This window comes from Gambusia affinis, linkage group LG17, assembly GCF_019740435.1.
Source record: "Gambusia affinis linkage group LG17, SWU_Gaff_1.0, whole genome shotgun sequence".
In the NCBI taxonomy this organism is placed as follows: Eukaryota; Metazoa; Chordata; class Actinopteri; order Cyprinodontiformes; family Poeciliidae; genus Gambusia; species Gambusia affinis.
In genome coordinates this window covers 4,710,887-4,729,094 of record NC_057884.1, presented here as the reverse complement: position 1 = coordinate 4,729,094, position 18,208 = coordinate 4,710,887, and the positions used below count along the sequence as shown (strand labels likewise).

At 40.7% G+C, this 18,208-nt stretch overlaps 1 protein-coding gene across 4 annotated transcripts in view; it reads left to right on the top strand.

Annotated features, from left to right (window-relative positions):
- The first annotated feature begins 817 nt into the window (after positions 1-817).
- Positions 818-18,208, top strand: part of lhfpl2a (LHFPL tetraspan subfamily member 2a) — a 51,061-nt gene continuing 33,670 nt past the window's right edge. For 2 of the 4 annotated variants that reach the window (XM_044144247.1, XM_044144243.1), the window contains exon 1: positions 4,509-4,746. The gene's annotated coding sequence lies outside the window, so the exon portion shown is untranslated. Of the gene's footprint in view, positions 1,063-4,508; positions 4,747-16,299; positions 16,430-18,208 lie in introns of those variants that run through there. The other 2 variants (XM_044144245.1, XM_044144246.1) reach the window with 2 other exon arrangements.

Genomic DNA, 18,208 nt, shown 5'->3' with positions numbered 1-18,208 from the left:
TTTCATTTCAGTGTGTGATCTATTTTCTAATGAATTTTTAGCCAATATCTTTTTGACCATTTTATGTTGCGTCACAAAACAAATGCATGATGTTCTCCATGGCAGCAGTGGCTAATGTAGCAGCCTCAGCAAAATTATAAAAGAAATAAATATATTTAAGCAATAAAACCTCATCAAATGAGAATAAAAAAATAAAAAAAATCCGATCAATTTAATGTTAAAAAATAAAAACAGAAGCCTTAGCTAGATTCCATGGTGTTCTTCAGCTTTCCAACTGAACAACTTCTTGATTATTGACATTTTGAACTGTGCAACTCTACAGAAAATGGCACATTACAAATCTTGTTAGTCTCTTTAGGCCAGAAAGAGCTTTAAACCTAAAGTGGTTTTTGAGATTTTAGATCACAATTTGCTGAATTATTTATTTAGTAACAGTCAGACAGACCATATGGTCGTGCACATGTATTCGCTTAATCTTTAAACAGTTCTAGTTCCATTTTCTCTACGTCGCTTTTCAGGAGTGAAATGTTGATTTTTTCTTTTTTTTTCTTTAAACCTTTTCAGACTCTGTCGCTTGGCTTACTTGTTTCCTCGGTAGTGAATATGAGAACACCACACGATTATTTTATGTTTCTGAGAAAGTCCTCAGCACGTATCCGAGGTTATAAATTTGCCGCCCGCCTCCTCTGTTAGTTTACTCTACAATCAAAACTCTGAATTTCAGGAAGGGGAAATATTTCATTTAATTAGACGTTGCCGTCCATGTAAAACCAGAGCCTGACACTTTCTCAGCTCGTCTGCAGACCGCTTCTTTCTTTTTTTTTTGTTGCCTCTTCTAATACTCCTATCCGTGGCGAGCCGCCCCTCCTCGCCGAGTTACGCCGTTCCTGCCCGTGTTATTATGGTGGTGGTGTCACAGCCCATGTCTTTACTTTTCCAAGCTTCTTGATTATTGCGGCCCGGTGAATCTCAGGCTGAGTCGGCGCTGTGTTTCGGTGCCTCCAAGTCGCCCCCAAGCTGGCTCAAGAGGTCGTTGGGAAACACACCTGTACAGACTTGACGGTAAATTTCATGTGATCAATTAACACGTTTTTGCTGCCATTAAAGCTGCGGTGTGTAACTTTAACAAAAATGTTCACCACGTCGTGATAGTATGGCAGGAGATGTTTTGTCTGTGGAAAAATACATAAATAATCAATCTCTACTTTCTACATGTGGTACAATTACAGTCTGCAAAAAATTTACTGCTCCTGGTCAAAAACAACCAATCAGAGTCAGGAGGAGGGTCTTAGCGCTGTCAATCACTCTCTTGTACGCTCCACAGTTTGATTATGATGGAAAAACAACTCACCGTTACAGGAAAACCGTTCATCCGCCATCATCGGTTGCTATGGTAACTTTGACTTTAGCTTAGCAAACAGCAAGAGGAGGGGTGAACACAAGAGTGATTGACAGCGCTAAGACCCTCCAGCATACTTGCGTCATGGCCAGATGTTATGTTCTTATTCTTCTGAGAAACATCCAAAAGTGCTCTTATGCTAGCTTCACCTGGCTGTTTATTTCAGGACTTTTTCTGTCTCTTTGTGTACAAGTTCTGATCCTTGAGCGCCCCCTGCTGGTAGCTTCTATAGTAGTAACTGTTATTACAGACTGTATGACGCAAACAGTGGAAGAAGTGACTGGTTTTTACCAGGCTAGGTTGGAACCAAATAATTTGGATAATTGAAGTTAACGACCTAAGAAAAAGTGGTCAGTCGCTTTTTCACATATAATTAGATTTATTTGGATAGTTCTTTGCTTAAGAAATGCCATCGTTTAAAACTACTTTTTGTGTCTGGTTGTTTTTGTCGGATTTGTTTTAGATCTGAAAACAGCGGAAATCTGCAAAAGTCGCTACAGAGCAGCAGCGATTATGTTTTAAGAACGACATATGAAAGACGGACAGGCGGCTGCCGTCCTTGAAACCCCTTCTGGTATGTCCGCAAGGAGGGAGCGGAGGCCCCCTGTTTCCAGTCAGAATGTATAAAATGACCTGTCTGTTCATCACCAGGCCTATGTGGCAAATGAGCAAACACACGTGACGTGTAATTATAACTGCGTTGTTTAACAAGAACATCTTCCAAATCATTACTCCTCCGTCTCCATGCTTGCCAGTTGGTATGACGTCGTCCTGCCTTTATGACATATTATGGTCCTTTTCAAATTCACAAATTAATAAAAGACATGGGTTTTCTAAACCGACACTCTAGTTTTGAAAGAAGGGACTTTCTTTTGACAAACCTTTATGAGTTGCACCATCCTAGTCAAAGTCCAGAACTTAGTCTGTTTCACATGTGGTGTTGGGAGTTTAGGAGAGATGCGAATTAGTAGTCAGTGTCAAGAAACTAAAGTAGGGCAGAGACAATTAATCACAATTAATCGTGATTAATCCATCCATTATTGAAATAAGTGATTATTTAAATAACTAACTGGAGTATACAGACTTAAAAAATGTAATTTGCTAAAGAAAAAAGAACCAAAAAAACATCCTCACTGCAGTAATTTAGTCAAAACTGACCAAATTTAGCAGCGCGCACACAGCACCATTGACTGTGCTAAGACCCGCCTCCGGCCTCTGATTGGTTGTTTCTAGTTAGTAATGGGAGAAGGCAGACAAGCTAAAAAAAACCTTTTTATACAGATTATCTGTCTCGTACTATACTGTCACAACATGGTGACGGTTTCAACAAATATGTCAAACTTCTTGTTTTTTGTTTGTTGTTTTGTTGAACAAAAATTACATACAGCAGCTTTAGGGAAAATCTGGAGGTATTTTCCTCGGCATTCTGGGTAATTCCCTGCAGCCCAGAGATTCATAGTCCACTCAGATCTCAGACAGACGACTGAGAGCCGAAGTACTTTCACTTGAGACCACTGTTGTTCTGCTCCGACCGTCAAGCCGAAGGTCAGTCGGAGGAACAATGATCCCAGGAACGTCTGAACGTCAAGGCTGTTGTTCCTGACAATACCAACATTTGTTTATGCAGAAACTCCCTGGTCGAGTCATGAGACTTCCCTTGTGTTTACACAGCATTCAAACCCCACTGACCGACAAGCAGGACGAAGAGGGCACCGATAGGCCTGGCACCAGTTGCTCCCCTCCTAGTCTCAACACTCTAAAAATAGTCCGCTCGCCCTCCTTCACGGCCGTGTAAACGGTAGCTGGAAGCACAAGAGTTTTTGTTTCGCACCATTCTTATGATGCTATTGAATTAGGCCTGGAAGACGGTGGAGCCGATAAACACTCGAGGAAACAAAGCGAGGTTTGGCAGACATGTTGGGACGTCAATTGAAGGAACCTGCAGCATGTGAGCAATCTGCACTGAACGCCGGCGGCGGCTTTTTCCTCAGCTGTTAGCTTCCCAATAGGAAGGAGGATAAAAGACAGATTTAGAGAGCGGCATGAAGGCCTTCTCAGTTCACATCCAAACTAAATCTGGTGATGAGTCACCTTTTTTGGACAAATGTTTAAAAAAAAACAACAACAAAACAAAGCAACAACAGCAAAGTGAGTTGACATGATTTTGGAAAAATAAGCAGTAATTTGATTATGGACTCGGTTATCAAATTACACTTAAAGGTGAACTCTGAGTTGACATGCATAAATCCGAAATGCACGTAGGAATCTCAGAGTTTGTTTTCCCCTTGCTACAACTCTACAAATTTACACTAAAGACAGTCATTAAATGAAACCATTTAACAAACTATAAGAAGCTGTTCTCTGACTGTTCTGGTGCAAACGCTGCTGATGTTCTCCAATTCATTATATCTTTCATTAAAGAGAAACTCATTTCTTAATGAAAAATGCTTAAAAATGGCTACAGCAGTCTTTACATTGGTGATTTTTTACCACAGCGGGATATCTGATGCTAAAATGAACAAAACTTTTATAAAATCTGTGTATTGTTACAGAACCAAAACAGAAAAAAGGGCTTCAGACTGTTGCCTTACTAAAATAATTTCCAAAGTATTTTGGGTCAAAATTATAATTTTTTATTTAAAAAAAAAAAAACCAAACAATCCTGACTTGTGGTCAGGGGCCAAACAAAATCATTTCAAGGGCCACAAATGGCCCCAGGGCCACACTTTGGACACTCCATTCAGAGTAACGATACACCACAATAAAATTACTCGAGTAAAAGTAAAAAGTAGAACATTGTAAATAAAAAGTATTCTTCCCCCCCCCCCCCCCCCCCCCCCCCCCCAAAAAAAAAAAGGTACTCAAGTAAATGTAACTAATAGTTAGTACGCAACTCTGCCTTTTAGCAACAATTTGTTCTACTATTATTCATCCATTTTCAGAAGTGACAAAACTAACTCCTGTTCATCTGAAAGAACAAAAACACTTTCTGGTGACCCAATAAGAGCTCGGCGCCTTGCAGCGAAATTAAATAGATCGTCTATTGACGAGGGATCCGGATCCAGGGGATGGGGGGAGGGCTCTACCGGCTCACCCAGTCAGTCAGTCAGTCAGTCAGTCAGTCAGCAGAGGCTGGCAGGACAGACACAGGAGGCGGACGGAGCCATTCATTCTTCCGCGAGCCGCGGACAAAACGTGGAGGAGGATGAAGACAGCCTGACGACGAGAAAAGTCACGCCATAAGCAAGTCCCGGTCGTCAAACCCGACACTTTTCATTCAGAGAAAGTGGAGAAGAACTTTGAGCCTTCGTGGGGATCAGAGGGAGTCTCATTCCTCACTGTTCCGCGTAAGTATGCGAGACAGAAGGGAAATGTTTCCAAACTTCCTCCTTAACTTTCCGTCTGTGGCAACAATATAGACTTTCCTGTTTGTTTGTTTGTTTTGTTGTTGTTTTTTTTAAACCCTCTGTAGCTTTCAATCGGCGTAGATGTGGTCTTTTTCTTTTGCCTCAGTGTCTCCACTGTGCTTGGCTGCGTGATTTTGAAGGGAAACGCGTGGCAGGAAAGCCGAGCGAACTGATGCGGTGCCAAACAATGCAAAGGCTAAACTTACGGATCCATCAGAAACGCTTCAGGGTTGAACGGGAACGACACAAATCAGGACGATTGGAAACAATTCCGATAATCATAAGAGGGAAATCTTTACATTTGCCGACTCGTATTATTTTTCCGTGTGTGCTGTCATAAAGTAAAACAGGTAGATATAAACAAAAACAAAAAAAAGATGTATTTTTTGAACAAAAGTAAAAAAAAAAAGTACTTTAAATGCAAAAAACTGCTTTTTTGTTGTTGAAAATATACCGATTTTATATGTGTAAATTATATAGGATTTAGTTCAAAGTCAACTTGAATCAATTGAATTCATTCCAACACAATCAAATAACATTGTTACAAAAAAGTCTTCAGATTTAGTCTGTTTTTGGTTTTTCTTTTAGAAATACTTCAGATATCCAGCTAATTTTAATATTATACAAAGACAAGCAGAGTATATTCAAGATGCAATGTTCAAATGATTATTTCATTTATGATGCTGAAACGATTTTTGGAGTTTAATTGAAGCAGCCACACCCAGACCTGATTAATGCCAGACCCCTAGATTAGAGAAACTGGACCCCCTTTCTCTCAGTTAATTCATTTCAAAAATACCTGATTTATCCCAATGGGAAATTAAATTAAGGGAGCTTCATGTCGTAGCTATTAGCATGCCACGACATGCTAATAGCTCAATATCCAGGTAGCAGAGACAATATACCGTAGTAATATGTCCTGTTAGCACTGCTAATCTCTGTATGGTCAGAAATCCAGGCAGAGAGGCGTTGAAGTTGGGAGTTATGACCCTTTGTTCGATTGGAGAAACGATTTGAACTTCCTCCTTCTCTCTCTGCTCATTGGTCCTGCTCTCTGTCCGGGAAGCTTGTCTTTCAAAGCCTCTGGAATTTGGGGTCGAAGTTTAGGTATCATGTGAGCTTTTGAGATGCTAATCAGCTGCTCCGGGTCACAATTTAACAACAACAAAACAGAAAAAGGAGACTGGGCAAAAATGTCACCCACTGAAGGTGAAAACTGCCGCTGACCCCAAAGACCACAAGGACTTGTCTCACATTTCCCAAACAGGATCACGATCTCCGAGACTTTTTTTGGGAGAATACTCTGTGGACGGATAAGACATGGCGGTGGCAACGCGATTGTCTGGGGTTGCGATCAACTTGCGACAGCTGATAGAACCGCAAATTCTGCTCTCTACCAGGACGCGCCAAAGGAAAATGTGAGGTTTCTGACCTTAAGCAGAGGAAAACTTGGGTTGTGAAGTAGGACAGTGATCCAAAGAACACCACATCTAAATGGCAAAAAGAAAAAAAAAAGAAGGAAGGTGGAGTGACCAAGTTGAGGTCTGGACAAAAATCTAATAGAGATGCAGTGGGATGACCTTGATGCTGAGAGTGTAGCACAACTAGTTATTAAGTTTACGGGGCAGTTTCTTTTTTTCACACGGCACAATGACGCTCTTCTCTCGGTAAATGAAAATCCTCTTTTGAAAACAGCTTCTTGAACTTCCTCAGGTTGCCTCATTAGACAAAACCCCTAATACGCCAACGGAAAGCTTCTTATTCACCAGCTATTGTTTAGGCTATAAAACAAGCAAATCTTTTTGTTGTTTTTTTTTGTTGTTTTTTTTTTTAAGTGATCCCTTTACTATCCCCAAACACCAGCATGTGTCAGAAGGCATATGAATGGTTTAAGGTTGCTGCTCTGTTATGGCTTCAGGAGAAAGTCTGCGCTCTTGACAAGGTGCGACCCAGATCTTTGTCTGGTTGTAGCGTTGAGTTTCATCACTACCGGTTGCAAACCAGTGTTTGTGTGTGAAAGAGAAAGGTCCGTTCAGGGCGGGGCGTGTATTGAACGACGCTCAACACTGCAGCTAATTCTTGGATGCATTTCTCGTCTCTTTACTCTCCTGTGAAAGTCCCTTCTTGTTTTTTTTTTGGTTTTTTTTTAAGCGTGCTTAATTGTTTTGTTGTCACGTTTACAGCTGTGAAATTACAGCGCTGCAGCAGTAAAAGTGTGGTCTCGCGCACCAGTAATTAGCTACAACCTATTAATTAGCTACAACCTATTTGTGATTTCTTTACCTAAAGGAAAGCAGTCGAGCCCTGATTAAAATCTGGGTTGAAGGTAGCACGCCTGTTGTTCCTCAAGGCTCTGTGTTTGGCCCATTAAAAATCCCAAAGCGTTTCTTCACTAAACCCACTGAAAATAAAGGATAAATACACGCATTTCTATCTTTCAAGCAGCAACCAATTAGAAGAACCCATTTTATCTTCTTCTCCTTTCACGTGGTTCCCCAAGGCTCTGTGTTTGGCCCATTAAAAATCCCAAAGCGTTTCTTCACTAAACCCACTGAAAATAAAGGATAAATACACGCATTTCTATCTTTCAAGCAGCAACCAATTAGAAGAACCCATTTTATCTTCTTCTCCTTTCACGTGGTTCCCCAAGGCTCTGTGTTTGGTCCATTAAAAATCCCAAAGCGTTTCTTCGCTGCGGCTCTGCTGAGTGTTGCTCTCCTCCACCTGACCCGCAAGAAAAGCAGAAAGACACACATTTCTGTCTCTCCGGCAGCAGCCTGGGACTGCAGATGCATCGGAAAAGTATTTTATCTTCTTCTTCTCATTTTTCAAAGAAAGGAAAAAGGATTACCAACCTCCTCCTCTGCAGATGATGCAGTCAGCGTTGCTTTGACTGCACTTTACAAAAAAAACAAAACAAACAACCATGAAACAAACAGATTTTTAACTGCGATCCTGTTCAAACAAACCGCATCATCTGCTTCTTTGTGCCTCTTCGAGTTTTAAGGGAAAGCTTTTGTCACGAGTCCAGGATCTTGGTTACGCTTTATGGGGGCTGGTCAGCACACGATTCCGGGACGGGAGACTATTTTTAGTGAATGATTTCAGCTAAATATCAAGCACTTCTTTGACTCCCTAATACCTGCGCACTTATCCATGCACGAGTGCAAATTTTGTCGGGCGGGTTTACAGGCGGAAATTAGACCTGGGACCCAACCGGCGGCTGACTGAAACCAAAACCGAGACCACAGTGTCTCCATGACCGAAGTGTGAAATCCACTAATTGAATGTCTGCTCCCATGCCAGAAAGGTTAACCTAAACGACTCCAGTCAACTGGAGTTAAACATCTGGAATACAGTTTTTTTTTTTTTTAAGCAAAAGCCCCACGATGGATATCCTTCCATGGAAATGGACCTGATAACGAGGCTCGTTCATTTGCATCACACATCCTCAAAGTACTGAGACGAGACTTATAGAGCTAGCTTTTTCTTTTCATATCTGATTTTATTATAAGCACTTCTCCAGGTCATTAGCTCATCCGTTGGAAGTGCTTTTTGTGTCAATAAAACAATTAGCAAGAGAAGCTAGTTTTTATTTTTGTCTTTCTTTTCTCATGGAACCTTCAAAACACAGTTTTTATGTTACCCGTAGGTTTGTTTATTTGGCTGTAAAAGTGACGTAATGCGAGGACGAGAACTCTTTACTAATCCAGAGTAGGGTCACATTATGTCATTTTTTTTTTCCCTCTCAAAGGGTCTATGGAGAGTTTTTCCACAGTTAAAAGCTGCCGTGTGTCAGACTTAGTTGTTGTTGTTTTTTTTTTGTTTTGTTTTTTAACGGAATCACTTCATAGAAAGGACACTTGGCCTCTCAGACATCTGAGACACATTATTTAGTTTTTTGGTTCTCGTCCTTTTAAACTGTCACAGTTTTTGTGCAGCTAAACCTAAAAGCAACCTTGCCGAATGATCTGACGTTGAGTGGGTTGAAACTATCTTCTAAGATTATAGCATCACATCAAACAGCTGTTGTTAAGCAAGCTAGCAGCGAAAGCTAAGATGGACATAGTTTAGCTAGAAGCCTCAGATGGGGATAGAAACGTCGGTGATTGGTTGCGTCCCATCCGCCACCGCAGTCGGAGCTTTGATTTGGGAATGACGTCACACACTACGTGTGCAATACAATTTGCATTCGTCAACCGCTGTACAAGCACAGCAACAATTGTTTCCTTGACAGTTTGCTCGCTCAAACGCTCGAGATAAAACGAGATATTCGGATATTAAGTGCCATTTCTTGTCAAAATTAAGTCTTGTCATATGAAGTTTCTGTTGAAAGGTGATTTCGTCTTGAGAAGAAATGACTGCGAGGGTTTTAAACTTGACACCCTTTTTATAAATTCTTTATAAAGTCTTATAGACTCTTATTTTGATGTAAAGAAGAACATTTTTTTTTTCTTTTTAATTTTCCCTGATTGGTGAACAGAGGCGACTAAAGACCTCTTGTTGGACAGTCTAACAACACTCAGGTATAAAAAACAATGAAGGAGTTTCCACCGTGTTTAAATTGACAGAATGACAGAAAAGAAATGTAACATTGTTAGGTATTATTATGACTCTGTGACAGCTGTAACAGTGGCTGCTGTAGTGTCGTTAGCCGCTAATGATGCTAAATCTAGCCGTCAGAGCTTCCTGTCTACATTTAGGGGAGGTGCTAGCTCACAGCTTTATTTTTGGTCTGGAGATTTTGAGGATGTCAAAGTCTAAATTTTAATTATGTTCTCTAAACTTGATTTGGATCATTCCAAACTGATTTATTCAAATTCTGTTTGACACAATTTGACATTAACAAAATCTTTCAATTGCTATTTGCGAAACTACAAAAGTGGAGAATTCTCATAGCTTTCCCCCCCATTAGTTTTATCTTAGAATGAGAGAAGCCTAAAAAATACTCTCACTAGTCAAACTGGAACTGGAAACTTGCATGCCGTTTACAAATTCTTTTATACACATCTTTTCTCTTTTGGAAAAAAATGTCTAAATTTGTATGAATCCCTGTGAAACCAATAAATTACATGGTCATGTCTGTACCAGTATTATTACAGCCTTAGTAGTACTAACACAGTACTGTGTGTCAGGCTGCTTTATTGAAACACAAATGGTCAGTGCTAAATTAATGTCTATAATTAAAATATTATATTATAAATATTATGATTTTTCTCTAATAGTAAGTAGTAGGCCTGTCACAATAAATCAGTCGTGTAATAAATTAAAAGGAGGTTAATAATTTCCATTTGCATTATTTATCTTTTTCTACCAAAAACTAGATGTCAAAAGTCTTCTGTCTGGTGCATTGGTCTCAACCTCTAAGGGACAACTTTGACTTTATAAATAATTTTATTTGCCGTTTCTGTTGTTTGGTTTATTTTTTATATGACTTCCAGTTTCAGGGTTAAATGCTCATTAGTATTTAAAGTTTATTGATCTTTCAGAATGCGTTCTTCCATTGGTACACCATCCTATTAGTTGAAAATGGCCTCGAAAGAAGAATATTAACGCAACAACTTCTGGGGCAATTCATTGTCCAGCAAACTTTGTCATTATGACGGGCCAACTGGTGGCCATATTGGATTTTGAGGTAAGTGTTGGTTAGCAACTTCCGACCAACCCAAGTTGGAATTCCAAATCACAACTTCTGCACACAAACGGATCACTCCATTCATGTGCGATGGCTCCGTATAAATTAGCCAGCGTAGGAACAATGTTGTTGCGGGGAACTCCGTGGAGGTCAAGACCTCACCCTCGTCTACGTTACTCTGAGCCAAACCGCTGACAATTAAATTGGAGTTGAGTGCAAAATTAACACGACACAGCGGGTATATTATCGGGGGAGGATTTGTCACGATGAAATCAACCTGACTTCTCCTTTCACGCAGTGACCTCCCCTTGTGCCCTCGTGTTTCTTTCCACGCACCGAAACAGCCAATCCAGCCCGGCCAGCCCTCTGAAACCTGACAGAACTTTATTGCTCTCTACATGCGTCCCCGCTCTCAAATGCAGCGCTCCGAGCCAGTCATGCGCGCTGATTAGATTAGGCAGCACTGGAGCTAATCACCCGTCCCTGTGCTATTCTTTACTACTCCCAGCCATTTCTTTCCTTTTTTCCCTCTCCTTGGACTGTCCATGTCCTCTGTACTCCCTGCGGTTTGTGGAGATGAGTCTCCCCTCGGGGCAGAGGGGGGAGTGGCAGTGGGAGAGGGGGATACACATCTGCCTCCAGCGGCAAAGCAGAGCTCTGTTTACAGGGAAACCAGCACGGTGGGGTCTTTTGCGATAACAAAGTCTCGCCCGAAACTCGTCTGAAGAGAAAGCCGGTGCAAAGACATGAATGACTCGTGAAGGGGAGAAATCTTGGGAGGGGCTTTTGGACCCTCCGGTGGGGTGAAACGAGGAGAAAGAATCTGAGAATCTGTGGCGGGTTTTTAATTTTTTGTTCGTTTCTCCCCAGTCTCTGGGGAACGAGCGGCAGACGGTTGGTTTTGCAGCTGCACCCCACCCTCCACCCCCTCAGCTCTCTGTCTGCTCCCTGAGCGACTGCAGACTCGTTAAGCTGAACATGTTTGCGTGTTCGTTTGAGCTCACGTCCCCTCTTTTTTCTTTTCTTCGTCTTTGCTGGCAAACGCGGCGACAGACACGTTTGAATATTGATCAAGCCGGACCTGGAGTCACCGGAGTCACAGCTGCATGCTAATGGCGGAAGGGTTCCACCGGCCCACAACAGGCAGCCTGTGTTTGCGATGTGCGATAAGGCCCGTATCATATGTTCGCTTTGGCTCGGGTCATGGAAAAGGCTGTGAGCTGTGGGAACGAGATAGCACCGAGCCGGGCATTGTGTTGGCGTGACGGATGAGAGCAGCCATGACGGCTGGCTCCCGGTTCGCAGAGCGCCGCAAGAACCACTGCAAGGAGATGATGAACGTCTAGCTCGTCCAATCAAATACTACAATGGCGAAGCTGCCTTTTGGTGGAAGGGATGAGTTGTGTTTTGTTTTAAGAAGATTCAGTAACAACAAATTCTGGTTTCGAGGGGATTATTGGCCATCGAGAACATTCGCAACGCTAAGCTGCTTAGAATTAAACAAACAACTTGGCATTTTCTCAACCAGTAGGGAGATTTTTTTCCCTCCACCGAAATGGCCGTATGGTTGAACAATTTGAGACTTTGAAAATAAATTTGCTTAACGGAAAGACGCTGATTTAAAAAAAAAAAATTTATTTGGAAAAATATGTTTTGGCACTGGTTTCCATTGACCGTATGATTTTGCAATTTGGCGTTTTGAAACTGAACTCGCTTAATGAAAACACGGCAGTTTAGAAAGTTCAGGTATTTGATAGACTTTCTCTATTTTTAATTATCACAAGCAAGTAAAATATGGGCTATAAGACAAAAGAATTCGCTTTTTATACCAAACCTGTTTTGAATTCATTGAATAAATTTGGCTAAATACAGCAAGTATTTTCAAAGAAAGCGTGACCTGAATCCTGATTTCATTCACTCTGATTTATTAAATGGTGTTATACTTTCTTTTCCAATTGATACCTAGAAAATTATCAAAATTATTTTTAATACGCCAAACCTGCAGAACACTTTTTAAAGTTTCGCATCCAGAATAATTCCCAGATACTTTTCCAGATACAAGTCTGACTAGTTTATTTGTTCAACTGAAGGATTGCATGTCCGGTTTATTGTTGAGTGGATAAAAAAATATATATATATTTTCGGCCCTTGAATCTTTTTGACTGGAAAATTTTGGCCTATTTCACAAGAAGTGATCTAAGTTCTAGTCAGAACCTGATAGTGTTTTGTCCAAATGCTGCAGTATGAAAAAAATATATTAGAAAAAAAAAAGAAATTGCAACAGCTGGGTATTTTGGTTTCTTCAACTCAAGTCTAAACATGTTGGAATTTCCGGATCACAACATTGCAGTCCAGCTGCCTATTTTATCGTGAGGATTTCTCAAATGAATCCCTCTCTTGGCTCTAACGCGGCGCGGTCGACATTCCTTTAAATTCTCGCTCGTTTTTACGGTCAAGTCCCAGCGCAGCGCTGTCGGTGTCGATGCGTTGTCTAATGTTGCTTGCACCACGAAAACAATATCTATGATTTGGAGAGGCAGACCATTCATTATCCATTTTTACATCTGGTAGCCAAAGGTTATTCACATGCTCTCTAGTAATTTATTGGTTCAGTAGTTCTAGGTTTAACAGAGGTGAGTCAGGCTATAAAACAGGGCACTGGTTCAGCCTGGTCCTGCTTAATATGCTGAGTACACTTTGAGAAAATTACTATTATTTTTTTTTAAAAACTCATCTTTTTATGCATTAAGCATAAGGCTGAAACAACAGGATTTTCATTTCTAGCCAGCGATAACTTAGATGGTAATTATAATTGTCTAAATTGACCCATTTCATAAGCTATCTCACTAAGCTAATCTCCATTTGTGTGTATTTGTGTTTTGCTTCTTGTAGAATGTTTGTAATTACAATAATGCTAAAAAGAACATCTTGAAAAAAAAATTGCTTTTGGAAACTTGCTGCCACGAATATCAGGGATGTTTCAGAGAACGGGCAGAATATTGCACGTTCTCACTGCAAATCTTCTACTGAGGATCACCAAAGGAACATACGTATTGTCAATTACCCTCAATAATACCATTTGGAAAGATTGTAAAGATGTTATGAATCTAACTGAACCAAAAATACAGTCATAAAAAGCCTCAGTAAAGCTTTTATTAAATCCTTTATAACTTCCTTTATCTTCCCTGTGAGGCTGAGAGCTCCAGTCTTGTTAACGGTTGCTATCGGCAGGTGAAGGTGACTATGTTGGTAAAGTTTCCGAGGATAGTCGACCTCACCAACCGGGTCACAGCCATTTCTGATGTCCAGCCCTTGTTGAAGTGACAGGTAAAGCTGAAACAACGGGAAGTCAGAATTGAGGCAAAGTTGGATTAAGACGTCAATACCATTTCCCAAAAGACAATTTTCAAATAATAGAGTAGATCCATTAGAATGAATGCTAAAATTTGAAAGTAAAAAAAAAAAAGACACAAAAAACCCCCAGCTAGAGTACGTATGTTTAAAATCCAGATAGGCAGACGATGTGAAAACACGACACAATGAGAGAAATGCAGTCTTGTCCCAGGGGAGCGCGTCCCTCAATGGGGTCCTGACCCCTCCTCCCCCTGCCAACATGGCCGCCTGCCCCACAGAGCGCTCACTCTGATTGGTAGCTTCTTTTTAATAGCCGCCTTTGACCTCCATTCATTCACCCATTCATCCGTCCATCTGTCGACCTCTCTTTCATTGCGCATTGGAAATATAATTTCTCACTAAAACGAGTTTAGGAAAAGAAACGTCAACGTTTTATTTTGCCGCTGCTGTTTTCCAGGCTAAACTGATGGTTTTATTTTAAAGTGTGAATTCAGTTGATAACTCAGGATTTCCTTTTGTTCTGCACTCTGAATTAGTAAAAGTAGAATGAAAACAATCTAAGGTCAATTCTTCCCCTGCTGTCTGACCTCTAGTGGCAGGAAATGAATATGCATGAAATACTTTTTTTGTTTAACCCCGAACTCGGCGATGAACAAGTCAACAGGTCAATGTGGACACCTAGTCTTGACCTTTTTCTGTTCTTCTTGGTAACCTAAATCACTTAGGTTTTAAAAACTAAGTGATTTAAAACCTAAGAAGCTTTAAATCACTTAGTTTTAGTAGCGCACAAACAACATGTTTTTAAGATCTGCATTCATCCAGAGTCTTGAAATCTACACAACTTGCAGTAAAGCAACAAAGATATAAGACTTAACTTGGAATTTTACTTTAAAAGACTTGAGACCGGACTTAAACTCAACATCTGAGCCCCGCCAAAGTTGCTACAACCAAAACGTTAGACTTGACTTGGGCTAGCTAGACTCTCGACTCGACATCGATTAAAAGTTTATAATCTGAATCTCAGAAAATAGACTTCAGTTGCAAAAAAAACGACTTATGACTCGGTTTCACTTCGTGCTCTGAAGAAGCAAGATTTGACTCAACTCGAGGTTTGGAACTTGACTCAACAGAATTGGACTCGGATTTTGAAAGGTAGAGACTTTTCACTTAGCTTGCACTCACACACTAAAGACCCAGGAAGTGATGCTGACGCTACGTTTAGAACTCAAGGATTAAACTTACACCCAAGTCACAATTAAGTTGCAACAAAGACTTTAGACGTAACGTTGTACTCAACTTAGACTCAAGTTTTGGGACTTTTATGTCTTAAATTATACGCACCCTATGTAATAAGATGGACTAATAATGGTTCATAATAATCTTTTCTTGCTAGCTGTAGCATTTCAATAATGACCACATGAATATGTCTTAAGTGAACTGTATGTTAATGGACTTTTGACCATTTCAAAGTAAAATAAAGTTAGCCTTGCTTATCGCTGTTAGGATATCATCATTACAAATTAACTTTTGGCTCTTCAAAGTAAAAGCACTTCCTCATTCAACATATGCTCCCATTTAACAGCATCGTCTTTTCTTTCAGTTTGTGATTTATAACGCAGGTGGGAACATGTTTCACAATTTGACTTAAATGTTTCAAATTAATATTTATGTAGCAGATTTTTGCTCCTCTTCTTGTAAATCATCTGAATCAGAGAGAGAGAGAAAAAAAAGATAAATGACTGAACAACATCTAATGCACAATGCAGTTTGTTCAGTTATCTGGTGTGACCTACTTCAATGCAAATACATTTCTTGTTCTTCAAAATAAAAGCACTTCCTGAGTTATTCAGCCATCTATAAACAAATATATAAATATTTCTATAAAGAGGTAACGATAGCACTGAATGAGCATTAAATTAATTACAACAGTTAACTGGTGGTTAAATTACATTTTCTGAAAAAGATGACTCTTAAGTTTTCACACGTTAACGTGGACCTGTGACTGGTAAAACTGTTTATTAGTACAGTTTTATTCATCATCTTAACTGCGCTCAACATCGCGTTCATTCCCGCCACGCCAGGGTTGGGAAGCGTTCAACCCCATCGCGTAAACGTGTAAACTCTCCTCTGGTCAGCCACTTTAAAACGGGTTTTGAGCAAGCTGGGCAGTCAGATTCCAGCTGGTTGACGGACGGAAGGAGAGGAGGAGGAAAAGATGAAGAGGCTTTGCCTTTCAGACATTACACAATCTGGTGAACACGAGCCTGGCCTCACCCACACGCATACACAACCATGTGTGGGTGAGGGATGATTTCATGCACGTCTCCGTGCGCGCGTATGAACCCTGGTGCCTGCTATGTCCGTCATCATGTCTGGGATAGCGCTGGCTGGCGTCCAATCTGGAGAATTTCCCCTCCGGGTCGCATTAAGAGGTCGCTCATTACACCTGTCTGTGCTGTAGAGAAAGTGAGAGAGAGAGAGACTGACCCCACTGGCGACTTCACCGCATCTAAACCCACGTACAGCCCATTGGAGGTAATCACTTCTGCTCCAAGTGACAAAACACACACCAGGCTGGCTGAGCTGTCTGCTGCGTCTCCTGTTGAGCTAACAGGCTAATCTGCGGACCGTGAGGTGATGTCATCTCTGCATGCTGGTTTACAGGCACGACACATTTACATGCTTGTAGGCTTGTCATCGGCGCACGCATAGACACACACCCACACACACCCACGCACACACACGCACCCACACACACACACACACACATGCATACTCGCAAACATGTACGGAAATTGGATAGTCTGGTTAATTGTTGCATTAGCACAAAGTGTGTACTCATTGTGCGCCTTGGGGAGTAAAACACAACCGAATTTTCAGTTTACAGGCCCAGAGATGTTGTAACACTTTAGCTAGTGCGATGGTGTTAGAGGTGCTTTGTTGAAGGCGGGAATTAGAGGCTAGTTGAGAGAACGCAGTCCATCGCTTATTAGTGTTTTTGGACAAAAATTAGAGGTTTCCATCTCTTGGCGATTGACTTTAAGAAGCTAAGTAGCGTCTACGGTCATATTTCAATTGTCATCTCATTTTATTTTATTTTGGATTTAATCCATTCAATAATAAATATGAATAGTTCATGCAATTATTACAAAGTACCATGAATTAAAAGGAGCAGAAAGAAAAAGAAACTTATATCTATCTGCCCACTATTCACGTAAAAAGAAAATTAGCTATTCAGCTCAGAAGACTGTTACACGTTTCATGAAAACACAACAAAATATCAGCTTAATCAAGGCTGTATTGCTTCACTTTCTTAGCATTGATTTTAAAATCTCTTTTAAATGTAGACAGAAATTTTGTTTGTTTTATCTGAATCTTGGAAAAATCTCAGTTCCTTTAACGTTGTATTTGTTTTCTCATTTTACAAATCTGCTTGGAATATTTCTGTATCGCCTCAATATTCAAATGATTTTTTTTTTTCATCAAAGAGAAGTTCGACTAGTAATTTGGCTTCTGTTCTGTTGGTCTGAAGTAAACTTAAAGATTTTGCATGTAAAGACGTATGCTTTAAGACAGATTGTTCGCTGCATCTCTGTTTGAGAAGTTTATTTTGAAGGAAAGAAGGAAGTAGCTGGTGAGTTGATTGTTGTGCTGACAGAAGCAATACAGAAACAATGCAGGTCGAAATGATGGTAAATGTAGGAAGAGCCTTCATCTTCATCTTCAACACCATATAGCTACTGGTGTTGAAAAGGGACACCAGCATATGCTAGTGATGCTAACGTGAGCATCTGCTTTGTTACTTCCTGTTGGTGTTAAACTAAATGGCTGTTTCATTTACACATTTCAAGAGTCTGGACTGGATTTAGATTCTCTGCCTGAGAATCTAAAATACTTGGCTGAGCAAACTGGATAATTGTACGAAAGAAGTCGGACATCTTTAGCTGAGGAGTACATGTTTAAATTAGCTATAAAGTTTGCACACTGAAATCAATTTGTCACTATAATCGGACTGATAAAGCTCGTAGCTGACGGAGCTGATACCGTCCTCCCACTCAGCCGTTTGTGTTCAGTCCGCTGAATGCAAAGCTAGCCGTTGAGGACCTGGTGTGAACACAAACCGGCTTTGTTTCTGCCTCGCTTTGTTTCCGTCACCAGGCAGAGCTTTGCCCCCCGGACTCCGAAGCGGAAGCCGCCTGTGGCAGCAGAAACTCAACAGATTTTCCTTTTTCTCTTTGAAGCGCTACTGGCAGAGATTTCAAAGCCCCTCTTTCTTAGAGTTGGCTCCTAAAATAATGCAACCCAGCTGCTCAGCTGAGCAGAACCAGGCAATACTTATTACCCTCGACAGCAACTGATTTTTATGTATCCTTTTTATGTTTCACCTTTACTGCTGGGACATTCCAGGCCTTT